The sequence below is a fragment of the Pleurodeles waltl genome, chromosome 2_2, assembly GCF_031143425.1.
Source record: "Pleurodeles waltl isolate 20211129_DDA chromosome 2_2, aPleWal1.hap1.20221129, whole genome shotgun sequence".
Classification (NCBI taxonomy): Eukaryota; Metazoa; Chordata; class Amphibia; order Caudata; family Salamandridae; genus Pleurodeles; species Pleurodeles waltl.
The window spans coordinates 790,480,305-790,507,292 of NC_090439.1; the positions used below are offsets into that span (position 1 = coordinate 790,480,305).

The 26,988-nt window shown below is 41.7% G+C and overlaps 1 long non-coding RNA gene across 1 annotated transcript; it reads left to right on the plus strand.

The window, feature by feature from the left end:
• Positions 1 to 22,564: 22,564 nt before the first annotated feature.
• LOC138282630 (uncharacterized) lies at positions 22,565 to 26,658 on the plus strand. Its single transcript, XR_011200979.1, has 3 exons — positions 22,565 to 23,376; positions 24,584 to 24,686; positions 25,213 to 26,658. It is a non-coding gene; the product is annotated as an uncharacterized lncRNA (long non-coding RNA).
• Positions 26,659 to 26,988: the final 330 nt, after the last annotated feature.

A 26,988-nucleotide genomic window follows, 5' to 3' on the forward strand; every position in this document is an offset into this window, starting at 1 on the left:
ACTGTTTTGTGATTTTTAAATGCTTTCCACACTAGTCTCCTAAATTAAGCCTTGTTGCTTGTTGCCAAGCTACCAAGGATTGAGCTGGGTTTAATTTATTGAGACCTAACTGGACCTAAGTGGAGGTTAGTGGCCTATTGCTAAGTGTAGGTACTTACCTGCCCTTACCAATAATCCACTTTCCAAAACATTCTAAAAAACACCTTCACTAAAAGAGTTATTTTTAAATTATGAGTTCAGAGACCATGTAATCCATAATCTGCTCTCAAAGGGAAACTGCACTTTAAGGAAATTTAAAGGCAGCCCCCATGTTAATCTATGAGAGAGATAGGCATTGTTAAAGTGAAAACTGAATTTGGCAGTATTTCACCGTTAGGACATGTAAAAACACACCAGGACATGTCCTACCTTTAACATACACTGCACCTTGCCCATGGGGCTGCCTAGGGTCTACCTTAGGGGTACCTTACATGTATAAAAAGGGAAGGTTTAGGCTGGGCATGTGGGTACACTTGCCAAGTCGAATTGGCAGTTTAAAATTTAAAACTGCACTCACAGACACTGCAGTGGCAGGTCTGAGCTGTGTTTTCAGGGCTACTCGTGGGTGGCACAATCAGTGCTGCAGGCCCACTAGTAGCAATTGGTTTACATGCCCTAGGCATGTAAACCAAATGCTAGTGCACTTTACTAGTGACTTACTAGTAAATCAAATATGCCTATTATGGAAAAGCCAGTTTCACATACAACTTCACATAGGGAGCACCTGAACTTTAGCACTGCACAGCTGCAGTAAAGTGCCCAGAGTAACAAAAGCAGCAAAAAAAGAGTCCAGTACACAGCAACAACCTGGGAAGTAGAGGCAGAAAGTTAGAGGAGACCACACCAAGGATGCCAGGTCTAATAATATCGGAAGAGACAGAGGGCCACATGTAGCAACATTCAGAATTGCGACCCGCAAATTGCGATTCAGAGCGACTCGCAATTTGAGAGTTGCAAATCTGAATGTTGGATGGTGTCCCTGACACTCTCTGCGATTCGCAAGGGGGTCGCAAATGCCCACCTCATGAATGCAATTTGCGACCCCCTTGCGAATGGCGGCCCTCACATGGTTGGTGGCCTGCTGCGGACAGCAGACTATCATGTTTGTGACTGCTTGTCAATAAAGCAGTTTTTTTTTTTGTAATGCAGCCTGTTTTCCTTAAAGGAAAAAGGGATGCATTACAAAAACAAAAAATGACCACTGCCTGCTCTGTAAAAATGTTTACAGTGCCTTTCACAACGGGGAAGGGGTCCCATGGGGACCCCTTCCCTTTTGCGAATGGGTTACCACCCACTACACATGAGTGCAAAATGCGATTGGTTTGCGACCTCGTTCGCGGTCACAAACCAGTCCTACATAGCACTGCGACTCACAGTAAGGAAGGGAACACCCCTTCCAAATTGCAAATCGCAAACCCGTTTTGCGATTCGGTAACCAAGTTAACGAATCACAAAACGGGGTTCGTGCATTGCGATGTGCTTTTTGCACGTCGCAAACAGCAAAATTCACTGTTTGCAACGTGCAAAAAGCTTGCTACATGTGGCCCTAAATCCTTTAATGTGTCCTTGATTTTTTTACAGAATGTTGTAAGACACAACAATTGCTGTCACTGTAAAAATGAGATTAGGGTTTTTCCAGATCTTAATGAAATCCACGGACCCTACTGGGCCATTGGGGGCAAGAAACATATTACCTGCTTAGCATTTCACAGATATTAATGCCTAGGGAATCCTCTTTTGATTTTAATCTTACCCTGGAACTCAGTCATGTTTAATACATTTAAGAATCTGAATCTCAATAGGTAATTTTAATCACCTGAAGTGCTTTTTCTCAATGTACTGACCATCTACCTGCAGCTGACAAGAAACAATATTTTACTTGGGTTCATTAGGCCTTTGAGGCTTTTTGAACATGATATAAAAGATATCTGAAAAATAGCTTAGAAAGGATGACTGTCAGATATTGCAGCCCCCCACCCACCCAACAAAGAGCAAGCCCCAATGGTGAAGCATGCTACCTTGATGGGTATGGGAGCCTGTATCTGAGAAAGGGATGCCCCTAAATTAGGGAACACCTTGGATCATTAACTGACAGCAGTTTAGTAAACCACTGGCAGTGATACTTTTTTGGAATGTCATACCTTTGTTTTTGCTGTTGGACTTACTCCAGTTTTGGGCTGGAGTATATTTACCACTGTTTTGGTCCTTTTCTGTAGTAGGTTTGAAAATGCAGTTGATGAATAGGAATGGGCTTACTCCTTTGTGGGTGGGTGCATGTCCCCCATAAACCTTCCTCACGCATTCCTTATTCCCTCCCATTTAGTAGTAAATATTTATAATTTTCCAGTCACTCCTCTTTGTCCCTCCCACATCCTACTACAATGTATACTTATGTGTGTTGAGACTCTGCAGTCTAGGTGGAGATCTACACATAAAGAAAGATAGTTGAGACAGAGGTTTAAAATGCATATGTAAGTTTGTGAATAGCATTGTGTTGTGCATTTGTAGTACAATTGTAGTAATAATAAACTTACTATGTAATGAAGTTAGTGAAAAGGCCTATGTAAATCTCTGGAGGCATGTGTAAAGTGCTGACCAACACCTATTGCTTGAACCACGAGCTGCTCCAGTCAACTGAATGTTTGTCCATTTGTCATTTCTTTTTCCTTTTTTAAGTCACCCTATAAAAAGAAGCATACATTTTTACAATGGGGCTGATTCTTTTAGATGTGTACTCACACTACTATTTTATTGGGCCATCTCCCTCACAATGCACCCATTGAGTATTCTCACGAAAAGACTCAGGCCTCACAGGTTCTGACGAATTGTCACTGATCCCTTCCAAGTAAATTGCAAAGAAACATGATTTTCACATAAAGAACTTACTGACCACTTATGTCCTATGCATCCATCTTTTGTTTTTAGTCTTAACATAGATCACATCAAATAATAAATAGTTTTTAGGTCATTGATACACAATCTTAAATTGTTTGACATTCTACCATTAGTTAACCTGCTCTAGAGGCTTGCTTCATGTTCCTATGCACCACATGATGCTAAATAAAAGATCCCCATTAAACTTTCCTGGGATGGGGTCTTTGGATATTCTGCCATCCACCCAACATGGAGCACAACCTGATGATGAAACATGCCACCTTGGTGGAGGAGGTTAGTGCATCCTGATACAGATATCCCTGAAGTCCTGAAGGGTCATAATGAAGAATAGTTCAATATCATAGCCATTTACCTCCTGAAGATCACACCACTTATGCCTCCCTAAATCACTTGATTTCCCTCCCTAAAGCCCTCTTACTTAGTAGTAAGTAGTCCCACTTTTTCTACCACTCCATATCCCTCCCACATTTATAAACAAAATGTACACCTACATGCACCGACATCTCCTTATGCATAGTGGAAATCTCAGCATAGAAAAGATAGGAAAGATGGAGGCAGAAATGTAGGTTTGTGTCACGTTTCGTTCTCTGTGTTTTCATGGCCACCACCAGGGAGTCTAACTGTGGGATTTTCAAACATTATAATAAGCTTCCAGGCCTCCATCTGTATGCACATACTGATTTCCAGGCTCTTTGCCACTACTTCTAGTTCATTCCTAATCCATGCTGGGCTTTGTGGAAGCCAATCTGCTCTTGCTAAAAACTCTAATGCCCAAGTTTCCGTGATCATTCTTCACCTCCATCCTGGCCAAGGATGGTTGGATAAGTGCAGCACACCTGTAGCTGGCAGGTTCTAGCCTGCTGACATATGAGGCACATGATCACTGTGAGCTCTTTTAAGTCCCAGTTTTTTTCAGTTCAGCATTGGTCTTTGAAGCAATGTTCCTCTTAGACCTATCCTTTGTTTCCTTTGCTGTAGCATATCCTTGTTGCTGAACTATCTCTACCTGCAGTGCTTCCTTGATTCTGAGACAGCACTATTTACCAGGGCCTTGAACTTTCATTCCTCCTGTATCTACTTTTTCCCAGTGTATGCTTTATTTCCCTTTATCTTTGTTCAAGTTCCAAGTTTGCTACCCTCTTATTCCTGTTGTCTTAACTTCTATTTCTTCTGTGTGGTTTGTTACTTGCTTTCTGCCAAGTGTGCATTTTATTTTCCCTTCTATCCTGTTAATTACTCCTCATTGTTAGCATTGTGTATTGTTGTTTATTTCAGTTCTACACCCTTGCTGTTACAACCTTGAATGTTTCTGTGGGATTGCAATGATTTGTGGGCACAACTCACAACCTACGTGGTGTTTATTGTCCACTGTGAGTGTTTTTTTTTAGTTACTTTTATAACTTCACAATAGGTATCAGCTCCACAGTCAGTATCTGTAACATTAATTGTGTGTAAGGAACTTGCAAGTTTCAGTCGTGTCTTACCGTGTGGAGCTCCCAAGTGATTTACCCCACATTCCATTTATTGCTTAAGTTGTTATATACATATATATATATATATATATATATATTGCAGATCTGTCCTGGGTGTTTGTTAGTCTGAATGCCAAACTCCCTCTTCAGTGCCCGTTCTTTCTGAGCTTTGACATTTCCTTGCACAAAACTTCCCCAGTGAACCCCCTTTCTCCTCTGACTCCCTGTTTGATGTTGGGAAGCTCTGTATCCTATATTCTGTGTACTTTGTATACCCTACATCCAGACATTTCCATACTCTGTGAAATTTGCAAATTGTATTTTCTAGTAGTACTACTGTAGTACTGCATGATGTAGCAGAAACTTTAGTGCTGCCCCTCATGTCACTGAAATCATCAATACATGACAGTTCATGCATTTTATTAACCAAAATACTAATAGTTTAATTGTAGCATTGAGAAGCCATTTTAATTGTGCATTTATTTGGACTAATGTTAGATACCCTGGTGATACTGAAGTTTATTTAAATGTTTGAAGAACTAAATTGATATTATGTTACGATTTAGACTCTAAATTAATGGTCTGTATTGAAACAATATTGAATTTCAAATAAATAATGATTTAAAAATGCGTGCAAAAGTAAAGAAATGTAGTTCTTCATTATATTGACTGAAAGGTATTAACAGTTATAGCATTTATAGTTACCATAACCTGAATGCTAATGAAGAATTATTAAAGCAGAAGTTATAATTTACTTTTTGAAATATATTTTATTTGATGTATTGGTTGCTGTATTAACTTACTTGCATTAGCCTAAGTGAGGCCTACTAGGCCCTTTATTTCATGACTTTGTAAAAAATGCCCAGTCATTCTGTTAGCATGAACTTTCCGTTCAGACTTTGTTCTCATGAACAGACTAGTTTGGTAATAGATGCATGTTGTTTTGCACATAGAGAGAGAGTGAAACGATATCCTTGAATATGGAATATCCTGAACTGTAGCAATTTAAACATTTGTTTCAATATTGTGTGGAGGTACATGGATGGATGCTGTTCTCATGACAGATGTCGGAAAAGCTGGAAATGTTTCAATATGGAGTCATGTGATCGATTTTTATTGAATGATACTCCTTTAACATCAAAATAACTGTTGTTTTGAAGAATCAAATTCCCGTAGGAACTTCGATATGTCATTGACCAGTAGGATTTTGGTCAGATACCCATCAAATTTCCATCAGAAGTCCTCAGATGTGTATCCCACCTGAAGATGGGTAGCAGAAACCCTTTACCTGCATTCTGAATGCTGAGCCCCTTGAAGATGTTTCTTCTTCTCTGCCTTTGTCCCTCTGAAATGCCTTGCTGAGACATAAATATTTTTTTGCCTAACCTCTACAGAGAGCTCTTGATTGAGCTTCTTTCATGCTGATGCTTTCCTTTTTGATATATTTTTGCCCAACTTAGTTAGTAACTTGTTGCCTAAGATTACCCTTTTCCATATTCTTTTGTCCTTTTTGATGTTTTTGTCTTTTGCTTGCATGTGTTCTGTCCCACATATGTCCTTCCCTGATTTGGCCACTGAAGGGTTTTTCTGTGTCCAGATAAATTGAACTTTGATGATTTGAAACTGCCTTAATCCTTATTAGGACTGAGCAACATTTATTTCCTGTACATCAAGTTCTTTTGTTGCTGTTTTGCATAGTCTTTGTTGAGTGGCTAGTGCCTAGTTCTCCTAACGGTAGTTCACCTGAACTTATTTTGTTGCCTTGGTCAACCCCTTGGTGATTCTGTACCTTCATAACCTTATCTTGTGAATTGTTTTTGTGACTCTGATCTAAAGTATGTAATACATTCCTTAACTTTTTTCCTGACTGGAGTTTTCCTTCTATGACCACGTTGGGCATACTGTGTAATTTAATTGGATGTACTGAAATGTGATTGTATGGTTCTACCATATCCTATAGAGATCAGTTGACCTCTATAAGTATTGATTCCTTTTAAGGATGAAAATGCTCCACCAGATTTGGTAGCAGATGAATGGTTTGTCCCACAAAGAGGAAGAACCTTCCAAGTGTAGTACTAGGGAGATAGGATTGGTCCTATGTGATCGCCCAGTCCAAATTTTTCCCACAACTAATTCTGTCCCATGGTCTGTTCTGAAGACTGATGAATTTCCAGCATCGTGCCTACGAGAGACGGATGTGTGAGTATTAATAGAGTTTTGAGTCTGCTTTGCTTTTGGCCTCAATATTGTGGTAAATTGCGATGTTGTGAAGTGTTTTGCAGAGTTGTGGTGTTCATTTGATTGTGGCGCTTGTTGTTAATGGGTCCATCATGGCCTAAGATCCTGGGATAATGTACATGTGTAAAAGGCACTTGGTTAATTTATTGTCTTCAGTGAGCTACTTGTCATGAGATTCTGCCAGTGTCAATAGTTTTATTTGAGTGAGTGTGAGCTTTGGTTGTTATTAAGTGAATCATGAGTACACATGGAGGATCTGCATGAACCGGAGTGAGAAAGACTGGTCAAGTTTCACTCATTGTGTGATTATGAAAGCTACAGCTGGAAAGTGTATCTCTGTAAAGGTTTGAAGTTTTTCAGTTCCAACCCTGCAGCGTGCAGACAGGTTGTTAGGATTTTTGCAATAGTTTGCTCTAGGTGTGTGTGAGCGATTGCTTCAGACACATTTATGAAGCAACTGCATTGCTGTACGAAGTGAGTGTCACGTCATTGTGTGTTGCGATTGTATAGGTCGGTTAATGTAAAGCCACACTGGTATTGGTAGACAGTGCTGCATTGCTATTGGTTGAGTACATTGAGGGAAAAGTATTGTGGGATTGAAGTTACTTTCTGATTTTGACCATAAAAGTATTCTGACTAATTGAATTTGATCAAAGAGGACATTTTTCAAAGCTTTAAAGCGTGCATTAACAGGAGATGTGCCTTTTCCAGTTAGAAAGGATATAGAGATCCCACCCAAACAAGCTCCAGGTCATTATGTATCATTTGTAAAAGGATTAAATGCATGTTTGTGGCTTGAACAGTGGTACAAGATTACTGAGAAAGCTGCCTTAGCATGTTGCTGTTATTGAAATTTGAATCAGCGAATTTTAGAACATTTGTGGTGAATACTGTATGAGATTAAACTGCGTCCATGACCCACACAATTCGAAGCCTTTGGTATTTGGAAACTCATAGCACCACAGAAAATAACAAACAAGTACGAGAACAGAATACAGAAAGTAATAAAGACATTTGCAGAGGCTAGATGGGATGCAGAACAGAAAACGTGGAGATAATGTAATTGAGGAAGTCAGACTATATCCAGTTGTTTCGAAAGAATATGGTGAAAGCAATAAACCCAAGACTAAGAAAAAGATAGAAAAGGCAGAACAAGCAACAGAAACTGAGGATAAAAAGACATCGGCATATGAGAGTGATTCATATGATGAGTTTATAAATCTGATCTTGATGAATCGTCCGCCTCCATACCACCCAGTTGCTCTAGGTGCAAGAAGTGAAGCTGCACAAAATGTAACCCTGGATATACCAAGTGCTCCAGTTGCACAGACCCTAAATCAGATAGTTCTAGGTACACCTGCAAATTCAGTGACAAAGATTTATGAAGCAAATCTACCAGCTCAGAGTTTTAACACAGCCTATACCGAGTCCGGTTGTAAATCATTTTGTGCCAAATTCTAATGTGACCCAGACAGTGAAGTCACCTTATAAGAATCCGCCTGTGCAAAATTGTATTCCGAAACAACCTATGCTAATGTATAGTCCAGTTCAGTCAATGTCAAATGTAACCCAGAGTCAAACACAACAAAGTTTCAGTAGAGTCTTAACAGGACAGAGGGAAACGATGGCAATTCCTCAGAATCAGACACATCATTTGGATCCAGATGCATTAACAGTTCCTGTGACTATAGGTCCCGTTGTTCCCTTGTATGCTTGAGGTACATCTGTGAGTAATGTACACTCAATAAATGTCTCAACAGTTCCTGATATACCAGTTATATCTGCTGAGATATCACTAATTGGTCTGCAGATATCAGTATATTCCAGCAACTCAAAGATGGAGAGACCAGATTGTCAGGAACTGTTGGGGTGCTGGCTCGACTGGTGGCAGGGAAGACAAAGGAGGCAGAATACTGGTACAGAGCTGACCAAAATCACACAGAGAGTTAGAGGAGAGAGGGGATCCAAAGGGGAAGCTCTATTCAAGGGAATAATAGAGATAAGGCTCAGAAAGAACAGGCAATTTCAGAGACATTGTGGCACCCAGAATAACTAACACTGCAGGGTGAACGTGCAACACACACACGCATACACACACACACACACACACATATATAACAAAATAAACAATAAAGGGAATGTAGGGGAGCTTAACACAGTAAGACTGAACCTCAGTAAGTTCCTTACCCACAATTGCTGGTATAGATTCTGACTACTAATACCCATATATTAGATATACATGCAAAGGCAGGGTCTGTAGAACTGACCCCTATGGTGATGTTATAAAAGTAGTACTCACAGTGGACAAGAAACGTCACCTAGGTTATCGGCTAAGCCAACGGATGCTGGTGATCAAATATAAATACAACCACAGTAGACAAGGAGCTAGCTGCTTAACAGGAAAGAAGGGAAAACATGAGCACACTTGCCGAAACAAACATGTAGAGAAACTAGAAGCAAGACAACAGGAAAACAACCAACTAGGAACTTGAACAAGGAAATGAAAAGACAGACAAAGACTAGGAAAAAGAAAATACAGAAGGAGAGTCTTCAAGGGAGCACGAGGAGTGCTGGTGCAGGAATTTAGGAACCACAGAAACACTGCATGCAGAAGGAGTTCAAGGAACAAGGAATAGCTGAGGCTCAGGAGTCAAATAGCACTGTAGGGAGTGCTAGTTCAGGAACAAGGATTTGCTAAGGCTCAGAAACAGGAACACGGATAGCTGCAGCTCAGGAACAGTAATAGGTAATAACTACTGCTCAGGAACAAGAGCTAAATATGACTCAGGAAGTTAAGAAAACAAGGGTCAGTTTCACCGGAACACAGCTACAATGACAACACTTGACTGTAGGGAGCTGAGGCTTAAAAGGGCTCACAGTAATCACATGCATCAGGTGTGAACTGGCTAGCAGCAGCCAGCCACAGGTGTGCTGAATTCCTCCACCCATTCTTGGTCTGCAGAGGTGGAGATTAAGCAGAGAGCAGGGGATTCTAAGTAATGGAATTCCAAGCATGAGCAGATTGGCTTCCACAACAACCAGCATGGTATGACAAAGGATGTCAATTTCCAAAATAGCATCCGAATGGCTGGAAGTCAGGATATGCATGAAGGGAAAGGTCCGGAAGGTTATAAGAGCATTGGAAAGTCCCAAAATTCGGCCCCTTAGTGGTGGGCAAGAAGCAAATTGTGACACAGCTTCCCTTGTGAAACCATTAACATATGCACTGGTTGCAGATCCAAACACAATGAAAAGTCATACAGAATTTACTCCTGATGCAAGGTTTCCTCAAGTAGCCTCACCCTATTTTGTGCCCAGGCCTGATGAAATCCTGAATGCGCGTTGCAGCATTCCCCAAGGATGAGTACCCTTTATCACTCCACAGAGCATGTCCAATTTTAATATGCCAAATCAGCAGAATGAAGAACCCTTAAGAGCAGAAGTACCACAGAATACTAATTAAAGCTTGCAAGGTTTCACTGCACAGCAGCTGACTGATTGGGTTTATAAATTGCGTGCTCAAGGTGTGGCAGGTATAACAAACTGCAGTGCTAGAACAGAAGAGCCAGATAGACCAGTGAATGTGCCCAGCTTGAAATTGGAATTAAATGAAAGATATTAGCAATGTTGGACACAGCCCAATTGGATGTTACTCAACATGCAGGACAGGCTTATGAGAGATTGGCTGAAGTAGCTGAGAAATATGATGAAGATTTGGAGAAATCAAAGCCCTCAAAGAGAAGTTACACAAATTGGTGTTTAGCTTAACAGTAAATAAATAAAACAAAAAACACAACAAAAATCCAACACCAATTTATAAAGATTGAGTATATTTTTATCTTTAAGATGACACCAAAATGATGAAAAATCAGATAAGGGGAACTGGAGATATGAATTTTTAAAGAATTAATGTTTTCTAGCGCATAGAAGCAACTATCACTCAAAGAGTTAAAGGTCACACTGGAAAGGGACAAAGTCCAGAGTTCAGGCCAGCCACGAGATAACACAGCTACACTTACTTTCAGAAGTGTTTGTTGATTCAGGAAAGTGGTCCACAGCACCAGCCAAGGGTTCAGAAGCTCTGGTTTGCCTCTTGGGATATATAATTAACATGACATCTTCTGAAATGAAAACACACATTAAGGAATTGATTACATACATTCAGAAATGGGGAGATATAGATAAGATGGATGAAGAAAAGAGACCAGAAGAAAACAAAGCCAAATATGCCTCAGGCAGGAGCAAATCAAGACGAGGACAATGTGAAAATGATGACTATGAGAGAGATACCAGGTTGAGGTTTTGTTCATGTACTATGGAGTAGGAGTGATATTTTGTCATTGACAAATGACTACCTGAGATTGAGAGAGAAACCAGTGGAGAGGTACAAGCAAACATTGAAATTTGTGAAACTTTCAAAATGTCTGTGGGAAAGATTTGAATACATTATTTGACACTGTGGTTTTGACCGATTTGTGGACTGAATGGAAGGTGAATGTTAATTGGCCTGATTGTGAACCTCAAAGAAACTCAGTAATAGGTGCACCATCTGAAGAGGTGTTGAAAAAGTATTATAAGGTGAATACATTTTTGAAAAATAACGTGTCCCTGAAAGATACTGATTGGCAGAAGATTGACAGGACAGCCCAGGAGACGATTCCTGCTTATTACAAAATATCGCTGTAAGCTTTCAAACAGCATAGTGGTCCAGAGCTAAAGCTAAAGAAGCTAACAGGTTTGAGCAAGGATTGAAGCCAGACATAAGTGTGTTGATTCAGAAACACCAGATTTGTTGGTAGAAAAAACCGATGAATGAAAATGTTGTGGTATGGAAAGTATTGTAGAGATGAAAAGGAGTTGGAGCAGAAAAAGTTGAGAGAAAGTGAAGGTAAGGGTCATGCAATTGAAGACTGCACAGAAAGCTAGTCAGAGTTCCAGATGATGGTGGACACTGGTGGTATGCAAGGAGTGCCATAGCAGGTAACAAATGTTGTCCATCTTAGAGGTAGAAGATGTGGTGTTCAAGGTCAGGTAGATCAAAGTGGAGTTGTTCTTGATGGCCAAGCTTTGAAGATAATTAATCTGTGTCTTGCAGGCAAAGATTTTGGTAATTTGTGAATGGAATGTCCCTTTCACAATGTGAATAATCAAGTGCAGAATACTGGAGTTGCTCAGATACAAGGCAATAATCAAGTTCAAAATCAAATAGTTCAAAGACCCTGAGTGCAAAATGTAAAGGGGCCCCTAGGACACCAGATGCAAGTACCACAAGCCCAGATGTCTCAACAGAAAATGGTTGTTCCTCAACAAAATTGTAATCAAATTGCACATGCAAATGTGAATCAGATAGCATCACATTGTCCCCTAATGGACCTAAGTGATGAGGAATTTTCAGAAATTATTAAAGCTGATAGCTCAGATTATGAGGATTGCATGCCAGGCACATCTTTAGAAGTAGATCAACGTGGTCCCTATGTAAATGCTAGCATCATGGGTCATGATGCATCTTTTCTAGTTGACAAAGGAGCTATACGTTCCACTATTAGAACAGCAGAATTGCCAAATTTCCCCTTTCAGGAAAGAGAATCTAGGTTGTAGGGGTCACAAATAGGCAGTTGACCAACCCTGTGACAGGATATGTCCTGTAAAAATAGGTTAATTTGAAGATAAGCACCAAATTGTGGTCTGTGATTCAAGTCCTGTAATTTTAGTTGGATGCTGCTTTCTGTGTAAGCTAAACTGTTTTATTAACTGCACACCCTGTGGAATTGAAATCAAAACAAATAAGATGGCTGTGCCCTGTACAATTGTGGAGCTGTACCTGAGCGTCACATTGTACCCAATGCTGGCATGTAATGACTTGCCCGAAGATGTAAAAGACACAGTGACACCTGAAGTTTGGGATTTCTCAGGAAACAAAATAAACATGAAGCCAAATGCAGTGTATCCAAAAACACCCCGTATAACATGCCACCTGAGACAATCGCTGGAATTACCCCTTTAATAAATTGTTTAATTGAACAAGGTATCCTGAAAGAGATACTAGGGAGTTGATGTACCTCTTCCATTTTAGGACTGCAGAAGCCCCATTGAAAGTATTGCATAGCCCGGGAACTGAGAAAGGTAAATGAGATTGTTGTTCCATGTTATCCTGTGGTGCTGAATCCTGCAGTGATTTTATTCCAAATTCCACGTGAAGCAGAATGGTTTACGTTGAATGATCTTTGCCAAGCTTTTTTCTCCATTCCATTGCATGAGGAAAGTAAATTCCTCTTTGTGCTTACATTCTAAAGCCATGCTTTGACATGGCGCTGAGTCCCAAAAGGGTATATGGCGCCACCGTCCACTTTCCACCAGATCTTTCAAAGGAATGCGGAGCACCTTAAAATCTTAAAATGCCCTATCACTTATACTTAGTGTAGTACATAGGCGATTTACTAGCAAAGCATGCAGGAGAGACACTATCTTGAATCATTTAGGAGAGAATGGACATGAGGTTTGTTGGAAAAAGGATTATTGGTAAGGACATGTAAATACCTATACTTAGCCATAGGCCACTAACCTCCACTTAGGTCCAGCTAGGTCTCAATAAATTAAACCCAGCTAAACCCTTGGTAGCTTGGTAACGAGCGACAAGGCTTAACTTATGTTGTGTAAAGCATCTAAAAATCACAAAACAGTAAATAAATAAAACAAAAAACACAACAAAAACCCAACACCAATTTATAAAGATTGACTATATTTTTATCTTTAAGATGACACCAAAATGATGAAAAATCAGATTAGGGGAACTGGAGACATAAATTTTTAAAGAATTAATGTTTTCTAGCGCATAGAGGCAACTATCACTCAAAGAGTTAAAGGTTACACTGGAAAGGGACAAAGTCCAGAGTTCAGGCCAGCCACGAGATAACACTGTTACACTTACTTTCAGAAGTGTTTGTTGATTCAGGAAAGTGGTCCACAGCACCAGCCAAGGGTTCATAAGCTCTGGTTTGCCTCTTGGGATCTGCGACTACAACTCCCACAGTGCGCATCTCCAACTTATGGAGTTGCTCCAAACGTTTCCAAACTTCTGGATCTTCTTCCAGAGTTCCTGTTTGCGTCCTTAAAGTATCCACAACTTGATCCAAGGTTCCAGAAGCTCTGAGTTGCTCCTTGGGAGTTGGGACTACAATTCCCAGAATGCACCTGGTCAGAATCCTCAAATAGCCACTGGATGCTGGTCAGCTGGACTCTGCTTGCAGGACTTGATGCAGGGGACTCTGGGCAGCTCCTTTGTACTTATAGCAAACAGGGGGTCCGTTCTTGAAGCAGTAGAAGACAGGCAAAGTCCTTTTAGTGGTGATGCACGAGTGTGCAGCTCCTGCAGTCCTTCAGAGTGCAGTAGGGACCTCAGGTGTGGGTGCAGCTTTGCCATGTTTATCCTTGCTCCTGGGTGAAAAACAGAGGTGTCCTGGTCGCCAATCAGATGCAGGGTCCTTCTCCCTGTGATGACCACTTCCTAGGAAGTGTGGCAAACATCAATCCCAAGGAGCAACATTCTTCAAAATTCCATCCTGGCTGGAATTGATTTTTGGAGGTTACATCTGGCTGAGCCCCACCACTTGTGTGGCTCAAAATCCTAATCTAATTAAGAGAGTACGTAGTTGTCTGGGGTTGCAGTATGTAAGGGAGGTGCTGGGTTGCTCCAAATATCCTCACCTGCCTTTGAAGACCAGTTTGGCAGCCCTCTCCCTTCTTGCTTCCCCATCTGCTGAGGTAGTTCACTTCCCCCAGGCACATCCTTTGTATTCAGCCCAGGCCACTTCACACCTCAGCAAGGAAGCCTAGCCAGGCTGCCAAAGGCTGGCCAATCAGAGACAGGCACTACAGAGCTGAAGTTGGAAACTTTTAAGGTAGAGTTTATAATTCTTTACCTGAACTAGGTATATTAAATACAACAAATGTAAGTTGTGGGATTTATAATAACAATTAATTTGATACCATACATGAGGTATCTGACAAGGGGAATTTGTTAATTACAATAAAGTCTCCCCATTTTAGCCTATGGAGGCCATTTACTGCAGTAAGGGAAAAATGAATTTGGCTGTTTTACCTCACCAGGGCTTATAAAACTAAGGTTTATAAATTACAGGACGCCCAAACCTAGGGGCATATAGGGCACACATTAGGGGTGACTTATATGTAACAACAAGGTAGTTTAAGATTTTGGAAGTACTTTTAATTCCAAAGTCGAATTTACATTTAACTTAAATTTAAAAGCAGCCAGCAAGGCAAGCCTGCCTTTAAAATGACCCTGGGCACCTTAGCAGTGCACCTATGGGTGCACTACCTATGCTGGGGTCCCTAAACCTACATTCCCTACCATATACTAAGGACTTATAGGTAGATTGACATAGGCAATTATAATTAGCCTAATTTGCATACTCATTTTACACGGAGCACAGGCCCTGGGACTGGTTAGCAGTACCCAGGGCACAATCAGAGTCAGGAAAACATCAGCAAAAGTGAAACATGGAGGCAAAAAGTTATGGGGCCTCTGTAGTCAGCCCTGTTTTCTCACAAGATTTTTCCAACAAAATGACAGTATTGCAAGAAGACGTTTGGTAGTTGGGTCACCACATTGAGAAAGGTGTAAGGAAAGTGTCACAAGAAAGAATTTCAACATTCATGAAAATGAATTCCCCCTGCCACATCGAAAGTATGTTCCTGGGAATGGTTGGCTACTGTTGCCAGTGGATTCCAAGCCTTCCAAGCGTTTCCCTGTTGGCAAAGCCTCTACAGAGGCTGATACACAAAGATGTGTCTGATTCCGATACCATTGGAAGACAACTGCATTTGTGCCTTCACAAAGCTGAGAGAAAGCCCATGCTGAACCCCAGCTCTGGGAATGCCTCATTATGACAAGTTAATTTCTTTATTTTGCTGTCAGAGGGATGGATGTGCTCTCCCAGTTTTGATACAGCTGCATAGAAATGAAAACAAACCTGTGGCTTATTTTTCTGCCACATTTGATCTAGTGGCTTCAGTGCTGCCTGGTTTTTTGATGGCTGTCTAGGTCCTGAGCATCAGCATAGAACAGTGCGAAAGCATTGTTATGGTTCATCCTCTGAATGTTTTAATTCCCCACTCGGTGAAGATATTGTTAACATGAACAAGAGCTCAATATTTGACCAGTGCATGTTTGAGCCGCTATGGTCAAGTCATCCTTGCATGTCCAAACGTAAATATCAGAAGATGTACTGTTCTAAATCCTGCAACATTATTGCCAAATCATGTTGAAAATGTCAATGACTGTGTGGATGAAGCTAAGCATGACTGTCTTGATGTGAATGAATTGTGCACCAAAGCAAGACATGATATTCAAGATGTACCCTTAACTGAAAATGACTATGTCATGTTCATTTATGGGTCCTGTTTAAGAGAAAAAGATGGTATCCTGAGACCTGGTTATTTTTTTTGCATGGTCTCATATGTGATTAAAGCCTCCTGGTTTTGATGAGCCTTTTTCTGCCCAAGACACCAAACTGGTTGCTCTTACCAGAGCACGCTGTGTTTCTGAACAGTTTAAGTTGACAATCTATACTGATAGTCAGTATGGTTTTGTTTCATGATTTCGGACAGTTGTGGGCCTAGAGAGGGTTCATGACCTCCTCTGGATTCCCTTTCCACAACCTTTGTAAGATTTACAAACTGTTGAATGCATTTCAATTGTCTGCAAAAATTGCTGTCATTAAGTGTGCTGCACACAAGAAACAGACTAACTATGTAACGTTAGGTTAAACAAATGTTGTTGAAGTGGCAAGAAATTGTGCCCTCAGTTGTACCTCCTTTAATGGATAGTGTAATGATGAGACAAATGGTGAGACAAGTCATAGTTTCTTGTTAATTACTGTTGATATGTGGGAGAAAAATAAGAGATTGCAGGAAGGAGTGACAGAGGAAGAGCAGAAAAACTGGGTCAGAGCAGGTTGTGATGAGGATGATATTTGGGTTGCAGGTGATGGAAGAGCAGTGTTTCCAGTTTGTTGTCACCTATGGCTAGACACTATCATGGAGAGGCACATATAGGTAGGGATCAACAGATGTCACATGCCAGCAGATGAATGTAGGAAAACTAACAGTTGTTACACTGAGTCACAAAGGTAGATTAGGAGGACTGTTCCACAGAATGCAGCTGGGTTTCATAGAGCTGTCGGTGTGCAATGCTTTGAAATATAAATTAGTCATTGTATGCACTTGGTTCGCACTGGGTTGAAGCCTATCCAACCGGGAAAAATGAAAGTCTCACAGTAGCAAAGCCATTACTTAGGGAATTGATTCCAAGATTCTGATTTCTGACTTCTCCATAGTCAAACCGAGGAACTCATTTAAACAGTGAGACCATTAAATTGTTATTTGTGGCATTGCAAGTTGAGCAAAGATTGCATTGCAGCTACAGACCTGAGGCTTCTGGACTTGTAGAACAGATTAATAATACCCTGAAGTCCAGGCTGGTGAAATTATGTTCATCCACTGCTTTGAAATAGCCAGAAGTGTTGTCTCCTGCCTTGATGAGTATGCACAGTACACCTGACAGAAAGACTGGGCTGTTCCCTCATGAAATCATAATGGGGAGAGCCATGAGATTGCCAGCAGAGCCTGCAAATGCACTTGTGAACATTACAGCTGACTTGGTGCTTAATTATTGGAAAGGACTAGCTTATGTGGTTCATTCTTTGTCTCATCAGTTTGGAGAAGCAAAAGCGCAGCCACCTCAGGAGCTTTGCCATGACCTATGTCCAAAAGACAGGGTCATGGTGAAAAAGCATGTAAAGAAGAAATGCTTGGAACCTGTTAGAGAGGTCCTCATCAAGGTGTTTTTGGTTGGTTTTGGGTTGAAACCTGTTGCTTTAATGACTCTAATGCAGTTCAATATTCTTGAGTTTAAAAATGCAGTGGAGCTGAACTTTGAAATTTCATTGCTGCTTGATGAACAGAGACATTACATTTTGGAAATGATTATTAGTGACTATGAGCTGTGTCTTTATTAGAGACATTTGGAATTTTAGTAGAAGCTTTGAACATTTACCAGTAGAGAAAACTCTTGATGAAATTTCTAAAAGATTGTGAACCTTTGTGAATAACTTGCACCTTTAAAGAAACTATTTTTGATTTTTGCTTTGCTCATAAAATAAAAAGGACTGAAAAGAGACAGCGATATAAATTAAAGCCGCTGTGCATTTTTGAATTCAGACTTTTTGATCTGAAATTATAGAACCTATGTAGTTGAATCAAACTAGAGGTATGATATATTTAATTTCTACCACGTTTTGCTCCAAAGATAAATATTGTCCTGTGGGAAAGATTGCACACTTTGTATTCTTTTCATATTTAGACTGTTGCAAAACATTTTACAATTTGTTTCTTTGTTCTTACCTTAAGATAAATATTCATGGTGGATGGGAAATATTATTCATTAGCAGCAAAGTTATATTCCAATAGCAATGTAGCTCACCACCTAGCCTGGCAGCCTTTGTTCTCTAGACAGATTAGAGCTAAACCCAGAAAAGTTAGGTTAGGCAAATGTGGCATCTCACACCCACAGGTTGGTACTAGGTATAAGAATGGCACCCTTCCTCGGAACCTCTTATCAGAACAGTCCTTGACCTGTAGAAGATTCTAAAAAAAGGAATGCCTGCCTGTCAGAAAAGGCAAGACTGGACCTGCTTGTGGTGAACCAGGATCCTCAGAAGTGACTATAAGAATCAGTTGCTGACCTCCTGTTTGAGCCACTGGGACACAACAAGTTTTTAAAGGCCTTTTCTGCCTCAGCCCTGCTGCTGACTTCTGCTGGAGTGAGTCTTGATCCCCAAGAGGGGCCCTTCTGCTGCTTGATGCTCAGCTGGCACCAGAGTGTACTCCTATTTCAAAACTGAACTGTAGTAAAAAAGTTTGGAGCTCTTTGTAATGTGTGCTGGCTCCTCACACCAGCAACGATAGACATGTCCTTGTGGCCCCGGCCAATGCAAAACTCCAGCTGAGGCTCCTCATATGGACCTGGACTCAGAGAAGGTAAACTAGTCACCCAGAGAGAACTGATCCATGTATCTGACTCTCTATCACAGTCAGCCTGAACTTGTGACTTTGACCCTATCCAGCTCAACCAGATGCCCATGAGTAGCACTTTGTGCTTTTTTGCTCTCTTTTCACCTAAAATGTTAAAATCTCATAACTCCAGTTTGATTTTCTGGATTTTTGTCATTTTGCTGTAATTTCATTTATTAAATTTTACTCTATTTTTCTAAATTGGCTTGGGGCTTTTCTTGTGTTGTGCTTTCAATGTATTGCTGTCTGACTGCTGCATAAATACTGTTTACTGACTTATGCAGTTCACCCTAGCAAGGTTTGTGTTTCTTACTTGAGTGGGGCTCTCACCCCTCTCAAATATTAGCCCAATGCCTGACACCTCTCTTTCTAAACAACTCCAGAAGCATATTCAACATAGATTGTCTGCTATTCTTTTATGGAGGTCTATCAACAGTCTGTTCCAACCAGCCATTTTCCCGGAACTGCAGTCAAGGCATGGAAATTGTCACTTTCTAAACTGTAAGAAATAGAGATGGGTGTAACTTAGGTAATGAGCTGTGGGGTAACTATGCAAAATTGCAAGAGATTATGCTGAATTAATCAAGAATCATAATCCAGCATTTAGAACTATTTCCATAATGGAAAATGCAACCTTGCATCAAAAATGAAGCAAAAGATGCATTTTGAACCAAACTAAAAAAAATTATGCGAAGTACACCACAACACAAGCAGCGGCAGCAGCTTACAGTGGCTAAATTTGTTGTTCCTGTGCTTCTGCAGAAGTATTTTTGTACCAAATTACTTATAAATACATGAGGGGGAATAGTTATATTATTTTCAGTAATTTTCCATCATGAGAGAAACACAGAGTTTCCAAAATTACTCTGATTACTCTGGCATAATTCAACATTTTCCCGGGCCTAGTAAAAATCTCATTCAAATCCAGTCTCAGTTTTGCAGTTAGGATCTCAAGCAGCCTGGCAAAAAATCATTCATCTCTCATCAACAACATTCTAATTTGAATGTGTAGAATGGGTAAAAGTAATCTGCCAGTTCCTGGCCTCTGCCCAATCATCCTTTAGCAATTCCCATAAAGTATATGCTGCATGTCCTCCTCTTCCTTCCTCAGTCAAGCCAAAATCCTCACAACGTTATCTCCCATCTAATAAGGTCAATAGGGTAAATGCTACTGTTCTCCATAGTGAATTGCTAGTTCTTAATTTAGTAATGCCCTGTATGTGTCTCATTAAATACATCATTTCCTCAACAGTCTACCCTCTGATCTGCATGCATGATGCTCCTCAAGATTTTCACCAGCTTCACACTCCTGCCACAGGGATTTCATATACAGGAATATGAAATTGGTACCCCTATCAGATGCCACTTCCTTGGGGAACCCCATGCAGGTAACTTCCCCATCAATACACAACCCACCACAGGGGAAGTGAGTGATTTCAGCGGAATGGCTTCTGGGAAAAGGGTGGCATGATCCACCAAGACCAGGATGAACCTGTTGCCCATGGCTGTCTTGGGATCCAGAGGCCCTATCAATGTCAATATCGACCCTTTCAAAGGAGGTACTAACTACAGCAAAAGGTTGGAGGGGAGCCTTGTGCTCATCCCCACTTTTGACACTTGCCTGACAAGTCTGGCAAGACCTACAATGAGCGTCCGAGTGCCTGCACATTAGGGGCCAGTACAAGTGGGTGACAAGCCGTTTGAAGGTCTTGTCAGGCCCCAAATGTCCAGCTAAAGGCACATCATGAGCCAGACCCAGTAGGAAGGCCCTGAAGCACAGGGGTACCAGCAGCACATAGGCTGACCCAGGCTCAGCAACCTTAGGCTCACTATACAGGTGGCTGTCCTCCCAATAGATCAGGTGAGATCCTGGCTCCTTGCCAGCCACCTGGTCTGCAGCCTGCTGTCACAAACCCACTAGAGTAGGGCATGTATTTTGTGCCTCACAGAATGCCTCCTTGGTGGGTCCCGCTTCCTGCTGCCACTGTGACAGATCAGGGACCTCCCCCAGTTCAGCCACCTGTTCCTCTGTAGGCTCCGGGGGGGTCACCCTCAGGCTCTACCTCCTCCCGGACCATGGGAATTCTGGGGCCAGTTTCCCACACCCCCGCCCTTCCTTTTTTTGACAGTCCCCGGGTCCACTGTTTCAGACTTAAGGGACTCTTGACCACCATAATGGGCTGCCATTGACCTGGTGGATATGCACCCAGGCAGACCCAACATCTCCAAGTGTGACCTGTGTTCCACCTCCTTCCAAGGGGAACCCTCCAGATCATTGCCAAGCAGACAATCCACAGGCATGGTTGGACTCACAGCTACCTTCAAGGTACCTGAGGCCCCCACCCCCCTTTCAAAGGGAACCTGCGCCACTCTGCTTAGGTTCTCTGAGTTGCCCACTGCAACTACTTGGTGAAGTACAGGAGGATCTATCTGCTCTTCAGACACCAAGTGTCTCTCAGAGCCTCCACCCTCTGACCAGTATTGGTCACCCACTGCCTGTACTTTTTAGTATTCACAGGCATAAAGGTTCTCTGGACCATCTCACTGTCCCCTAGTGAGGCAAGGGTATTCTCAGCTGGTTCCCACCCACCTGGAACCAACTCCTCCCCAAGGACTACACTAGCCAAACCCTGGGACTGCGCACCAGTGGGTGCCGGTGTACTCTTGGGGCATTTGGGGTCCCCCTCACAGGACCCAGCTGGTCAAATGCATAACATTTACGTGGGGGACCTCCTTCCACAGGTTCCGTTTGGAGAACCATGGCTTCTTTTTACTGGGGGGCTGCGTAGCGGTGGAGGTGAGGCGGCGTCGGTGTGAAGCGTTGAATCCGCGCACTTCGGGCGGTGTCGTTCACGACGTGTTGCAGCGACATCCTCAGAGTCACAGACTTTGGCAGGGCTGCAGTGGTGTCGGGCCTGCAGGCGGTTGTCACACTCAGCAAGGACCACGGAGCAAGTTGCAGGGGGCATCAGGGGATTCTGCAGCGGCAGCGGTACAGAGTCTTCCGAAGTAGGTTTTCTTGGATTTTCACCAGGTTCTCCTTTCAAGGGCCCAGGGACTGGATAGGGCACGCCCAGGGACTGGATAGGGCACTACTTGTCAAGGCAGGAGTCTCAGCAGAGAGACCAGGTGCTGTCTTTGATAGCCCTGAACCTTCATAACAGGGGGCAAGCTCAGTCCAAGCCCTTGGAGATTCTTCTCAAGCAGGAATATATCACAAAATCCAGTCTTTCCCAGGCAGAAGCAGCAATTGCAGGATAGCTCCACAAAGCACAGTCACAGGCAGGGCAGCACTTCTCCTCAGCTCTTCAGCTCTTCTCCTTGGCAGAGGTTCCTCTTGATTCCAGAAGTGATCTAATTTTCAGGGTTTTTGGGGGCTCTTCTTATACCCCTTTCTGAAAGTCTCTCTTGTTTGTAACATCCTGCCATGCCCAGGCCAGGCCCCAGACACACACCAGGGTGTCAGAGACTGCATTGTGTGAGGACAGGCACAGCCATTTCAGGTGTAAGTGACCACTCATCCCCTCCCTCCCAGCACAGATGGCTCATCAGGATATGGAGGCTACACACCAGCTCCCTTTGTGTCACTGTCTAGAGGAGAGGTGCAAACAGCCTAACTGTCAAACTGACTGTCCTGCCATTTGATAAAGTGTTGTTTTGACCAATGACTTTGTGTTTCACCACTGCGCATATTAGTTGCTCAATGTTCACCAGTAGCACATGGTATGTTTTGTTCAGTTTAGCCGCCTATGGGCTTTGACATTGCATTAGTCATTACATTCTGTATTGTGCCTTTTGGCTTTGACATGGCATTAGCCATTACTTTTGTATTCAGCTTAACTGCCTATTGGCTTTGACATGATATTCAGCTTAACTGCCTATTGGCTTTGACATGATATTATATATTGCATTTTGTATTCAGCTTAACTGCCTATTGGCTTTGACATGATATTCAGCTTAACTGCCTATTGGCTTTGACATGATATTAGACATTGCATTTTGTATTCAGCTCAGCTGCCTATTGGCTTTGACATGATATTATACATTGCATTTTATATTCAGCTCAGCTGCCTATGGGCTTTGACATGATATAAGACATTGCATTTTGTATTCAGCTTAGATGCCTATTGGCTTTGACATGACACTAGACATTGCATTTGATATTTAGGTTAGCTGCCTATTGCCTTTAACATGACATTGCATTTGATATTTAGGTTAGCTGCCCATTGCCTTTAACGTGGAGTTAGACATTGCAGTTGAGAATCTAAGCTGTATTTTTCCAAGCTGTGTTTTTGCACCAGAGAACCAAGATGTTTTGCTCTCACAGTAGACTAGACCTGATAAGAGAGAGTACATGGGCGTCGTTTCTCTTCCCTTGAGCTTGGGAACAGGAGTAGTCTTGGAGACCTGGCCAGTCTCCAAAAGGCTTGCTCAGTTTCCCGGGTCTGAGAGGAGGGGGCACACCTTTGTAACGAATGTAACAGGCTGCAGAGAGTGAGATTCGAATCTGCCGGACCTCGTGCTGGAGCTTGGCGCCAGCTGCCAGCATCCCGTGTGGGTAGATGACACTCTTTCTCGCGGCTGACAGGGGTCATCAGCTTGCAGACCTTAGAAAGATGTAGCTGTAAATAGTTCCTACACGGTGAAGTATTTGTTTTGCTTTGCATTCAATATCTTATAAATATAACCTGCTGTGTATATTGCAAACTGATATATTTTGTTTGGTTAACGCGGACTTGAAAGCTACTAATTCGTCATTCATTCATAAATATGAAGAATTAACAACAATAAAAGTCTTCTTTGACCTCAGAAGTGCATTTCTGTTGTGTTATGTTAGTGCTTAGAGACTAAATAAGAGGAAAGCACTACAATTGGTACCTGGAGTCGTGGGGTGTCGGTCATTAAGAGGTGATTAAAGGGTTTGACGAGTTAGTAGATTTCTAAGTGCACACTTTAAAAGTGTATTTGTTTTTTTGTTGTTTGGAGAATTACAGAAATTGTTCTGTTTGGAGAATCACAGTAGCACGGCAGACCATGTCTGAGAATACATGTGTTGATGAACTGCCTGATGGTGCTAAGAAAAACTGTGAATTGTTTTCTGTTTGGGGAATTACAGAAAAAAATGCATGTGTAGCTAAAAGGCCTGATAATGTTTTGAGAAATAATTCCCGTTGTATATATGACGAAAACGTGTGTTTTGGAAGTAATGATGACAGAAAGGTCTGGATACCTTTATCTGCTTACAGAGAAATGCAGGAGAAATGTAGGAAGTTGGAACATGAAAATAGGAATTTACGTGAGCAAATTAGCCAGGATACGATAATTCAAAATTATGCTGAAAGTTATAAAAATGAAGAATCTTTCTTGTCCCATTCCAGTAATGAGGGGGTTAAGACAGCTCCGAGCTGCACTGAGTTTCCGTGTGAGCCAGGGTTTTTGGCAGCCAAAATGCATTCCTTAACTGATAACACGGAGGAGAGAGACCAGAATGTGATTTACGAGTTACCGTTGCAAAATGCACAAGTAAAACAAAGGATTTTAGAGCAAGACACCCCGAGTTTGGTACTTGCAAGACAGGGCTAGAGTACCACAGATAAAAGAATTACCGATGAAATTGTGTGCACCATTTGAATTCGTGTCTACTGAAGATAAAAAGCATGTTTGTTTTACTAATGATTCATTGACTAAAATGTTGCTTTCTGGCACAGTAGAAGGAACAGCGTTGTATAATGTGTGTCAGATTTTAAAGCAAGAGCTACGTGAGATGTGTCATTTTTATGCTGATTTTTGGTTCTTTGATAATGTTTTAGCCACATGGCTTGTACCTAACTGGTTCAATTACCTTGCAGATGTTAATGAGAAAAATGCAGAGAGAGAAGTGTTCACCCAGAATTCTGCCTTAGTGGGGATGGCTATGTGGGTGCCCCAGAAATGTGAAAAGGCCACTTACAGGTGGGCAGAGATGAGAGAGATGCACATTCCCCTAGATTTGATAAAAACTGTGCAGCACGCACAAAAGCAATCTGTCATGCAAGCAGTCACAGAGCAGTTGGGGAGAGGAAAGTTACCAGAACAGAAATGGCAAATTGATCAGGTTTTAGGGAGAGTGATTGCTGCAAATTACCAAAGAAAAATCGAAATTATGCTGATACCTAGAAAAGAATCTGATTCATTCATACAAATTGGAGACAGAATGGCCCAAATTGACAAAAGTGCAGTGAATGGAGGTTTGGTAAAGAATGAGTCTGCCCCAGCCCTTCTGACAGTGCAAGAAAAAGGAAGCTGTGGCGCAGCAGATAAAAACCTCAGTACTGATGTGTGGGCTGAAGCCCCAAGTGACCCTCCAGAACCTGCAGAAAATATAACAAAGGGCCCCAAAAACGTCCTGCTGATTATAAAACAGGGAAAGAAAGAGGAAGGGTGCAGTTTAAATGAAAAATGTTATTTGCAAGAAAAGTCATACTTGTTTCTTTTGCAGATCCTACCACGTTTCGCCACTGTCCCTGAGTGTGCTGCGTGGTCCCCCTTCCGGTGTGTGCGTGTGGGGTCGGGGAAGGGACCGAATCCCCAACCTGAACCTGGCTGAGTAAAGTGCCAGCACCATGGATCCATTTTGCGCAAACTGCGCCTTCAGTTCAAGTTCAACTTGTTTGCTGTGTTTTTTTTTTTTTCCCCTCTCGTATGGAACTCTGACTTTTGCTTACCTTCCAGAAAACCTTTCAGGTGGACCGTGCACCTTTACATGAGCAGAACTCATGCCACATCAAATTGCTAACACTGTTGAATTAGAGACTCATTCAGAAAAAAAAAAAAAAAAAAAAAAAAAAAAAATTGCCCAGTCTTTTCTATGTAGATGTATCTGATGTGAAAGGTTATGAGATCAATGTGTTAATTCACTTCTATTGCTTTACAGGGATTGCTTTGATCATTGAAATTTGATTTGCTGATAATGTTTTTTTTGTGCTGATGTTTTTTGTTTTTGGTTTGACACAAGAGATATGTGAAACAAAAATTCATTGGTCAAAGGGCGGAATGTCCTGCCATTTGATAAAGTGTTGTTTTGACCAATGACTTTGTGTTTCACCACTGCGCATATTAGTTGCTCAATGTTCACCAGTAGCACATGGTATGTTTTGTTCAGTTTAGCCGCCTATGGGCTTTGACATTGCATTAGTCATTACATTCTGTATTGTGCCTTTTGGCTTTGACATGGCATTAGCCATTACTTTTTGTATTCAGCTTAACTGCCTATTGGCTTTGACATGATATTCAGCTTAACTGCCTATTGGCTTTGACATGATATTATATATTGCATTTTGTATTCAGCTTAACTGCCTATTGGCTTTGACATGATATTCAGCTTAACTGCCTATTGGCTTTGACATGATATTAGACATTGCATTTTGTATTCAGCTCAGCTGCCTATTGGCTTTGACATGATATTATACATTGCATTTTATATTCAGCTCAGCTGCCTATGGGCTTTGACATGATATAAGACATTGCATTTTGTATTCAGCTTAGATGCCTATTGGCTTTGACATGACACTAGACATTGCATTTGATATTTAGGTTAGCTGCCTATTGCCTTTAACATGACATTGCATTTGATATTTAGGTTAGCTGCCCATTGCCTTTAACGTGGAGTTAGACATTGCAGTTGAGAATCTAAGCTGTATTTTTCCAAGCTGTGTTTTTGCACCAGAGAACCAAGATGTTTTGCTCTCACAGTAGACTAGACCTGATAAGAGAGAGTACATGGGCGTCGTTTCTCTTCCCTTGAGCTTGGGAACAGGAGTAGTCTTGGAGACCTGGCCAGTCTCCAAAAGGCTTGCTCAGTTTCCCGGGTCTGAGAGGAGGGGGCACACCTTTGTAACGAATGTAACAGGCTGCAGAGAGTGAGATTCGAATCTGCCGGACCTCGTGCTGGAGCTTGGTCGCCAGCTGCCAGCATCCCGTGTGGGTAGATGACACTCTTTCTCGCGGCTGACAGGGGTCATCAGCTTGCAGACCTTAGAAAGATGTAGCTGTAAATAGTTCCTACACGGTGAAGTATTTGTTTTGCTTTGCATTCAATATCTTATAAATATAACCTGCTGTGTATATTGCAAACTGATATATTTTGTTTGGTTAACGCGGACTTGAAAGCTACTAATTCGTCATTCATTCATAAATATGAAGAATTAACAACAATAAAAGTCTTCTTTGACCTCAGAAGTGCATTTCTGTTGTGTTATGTTAGTGCTTAGAGACT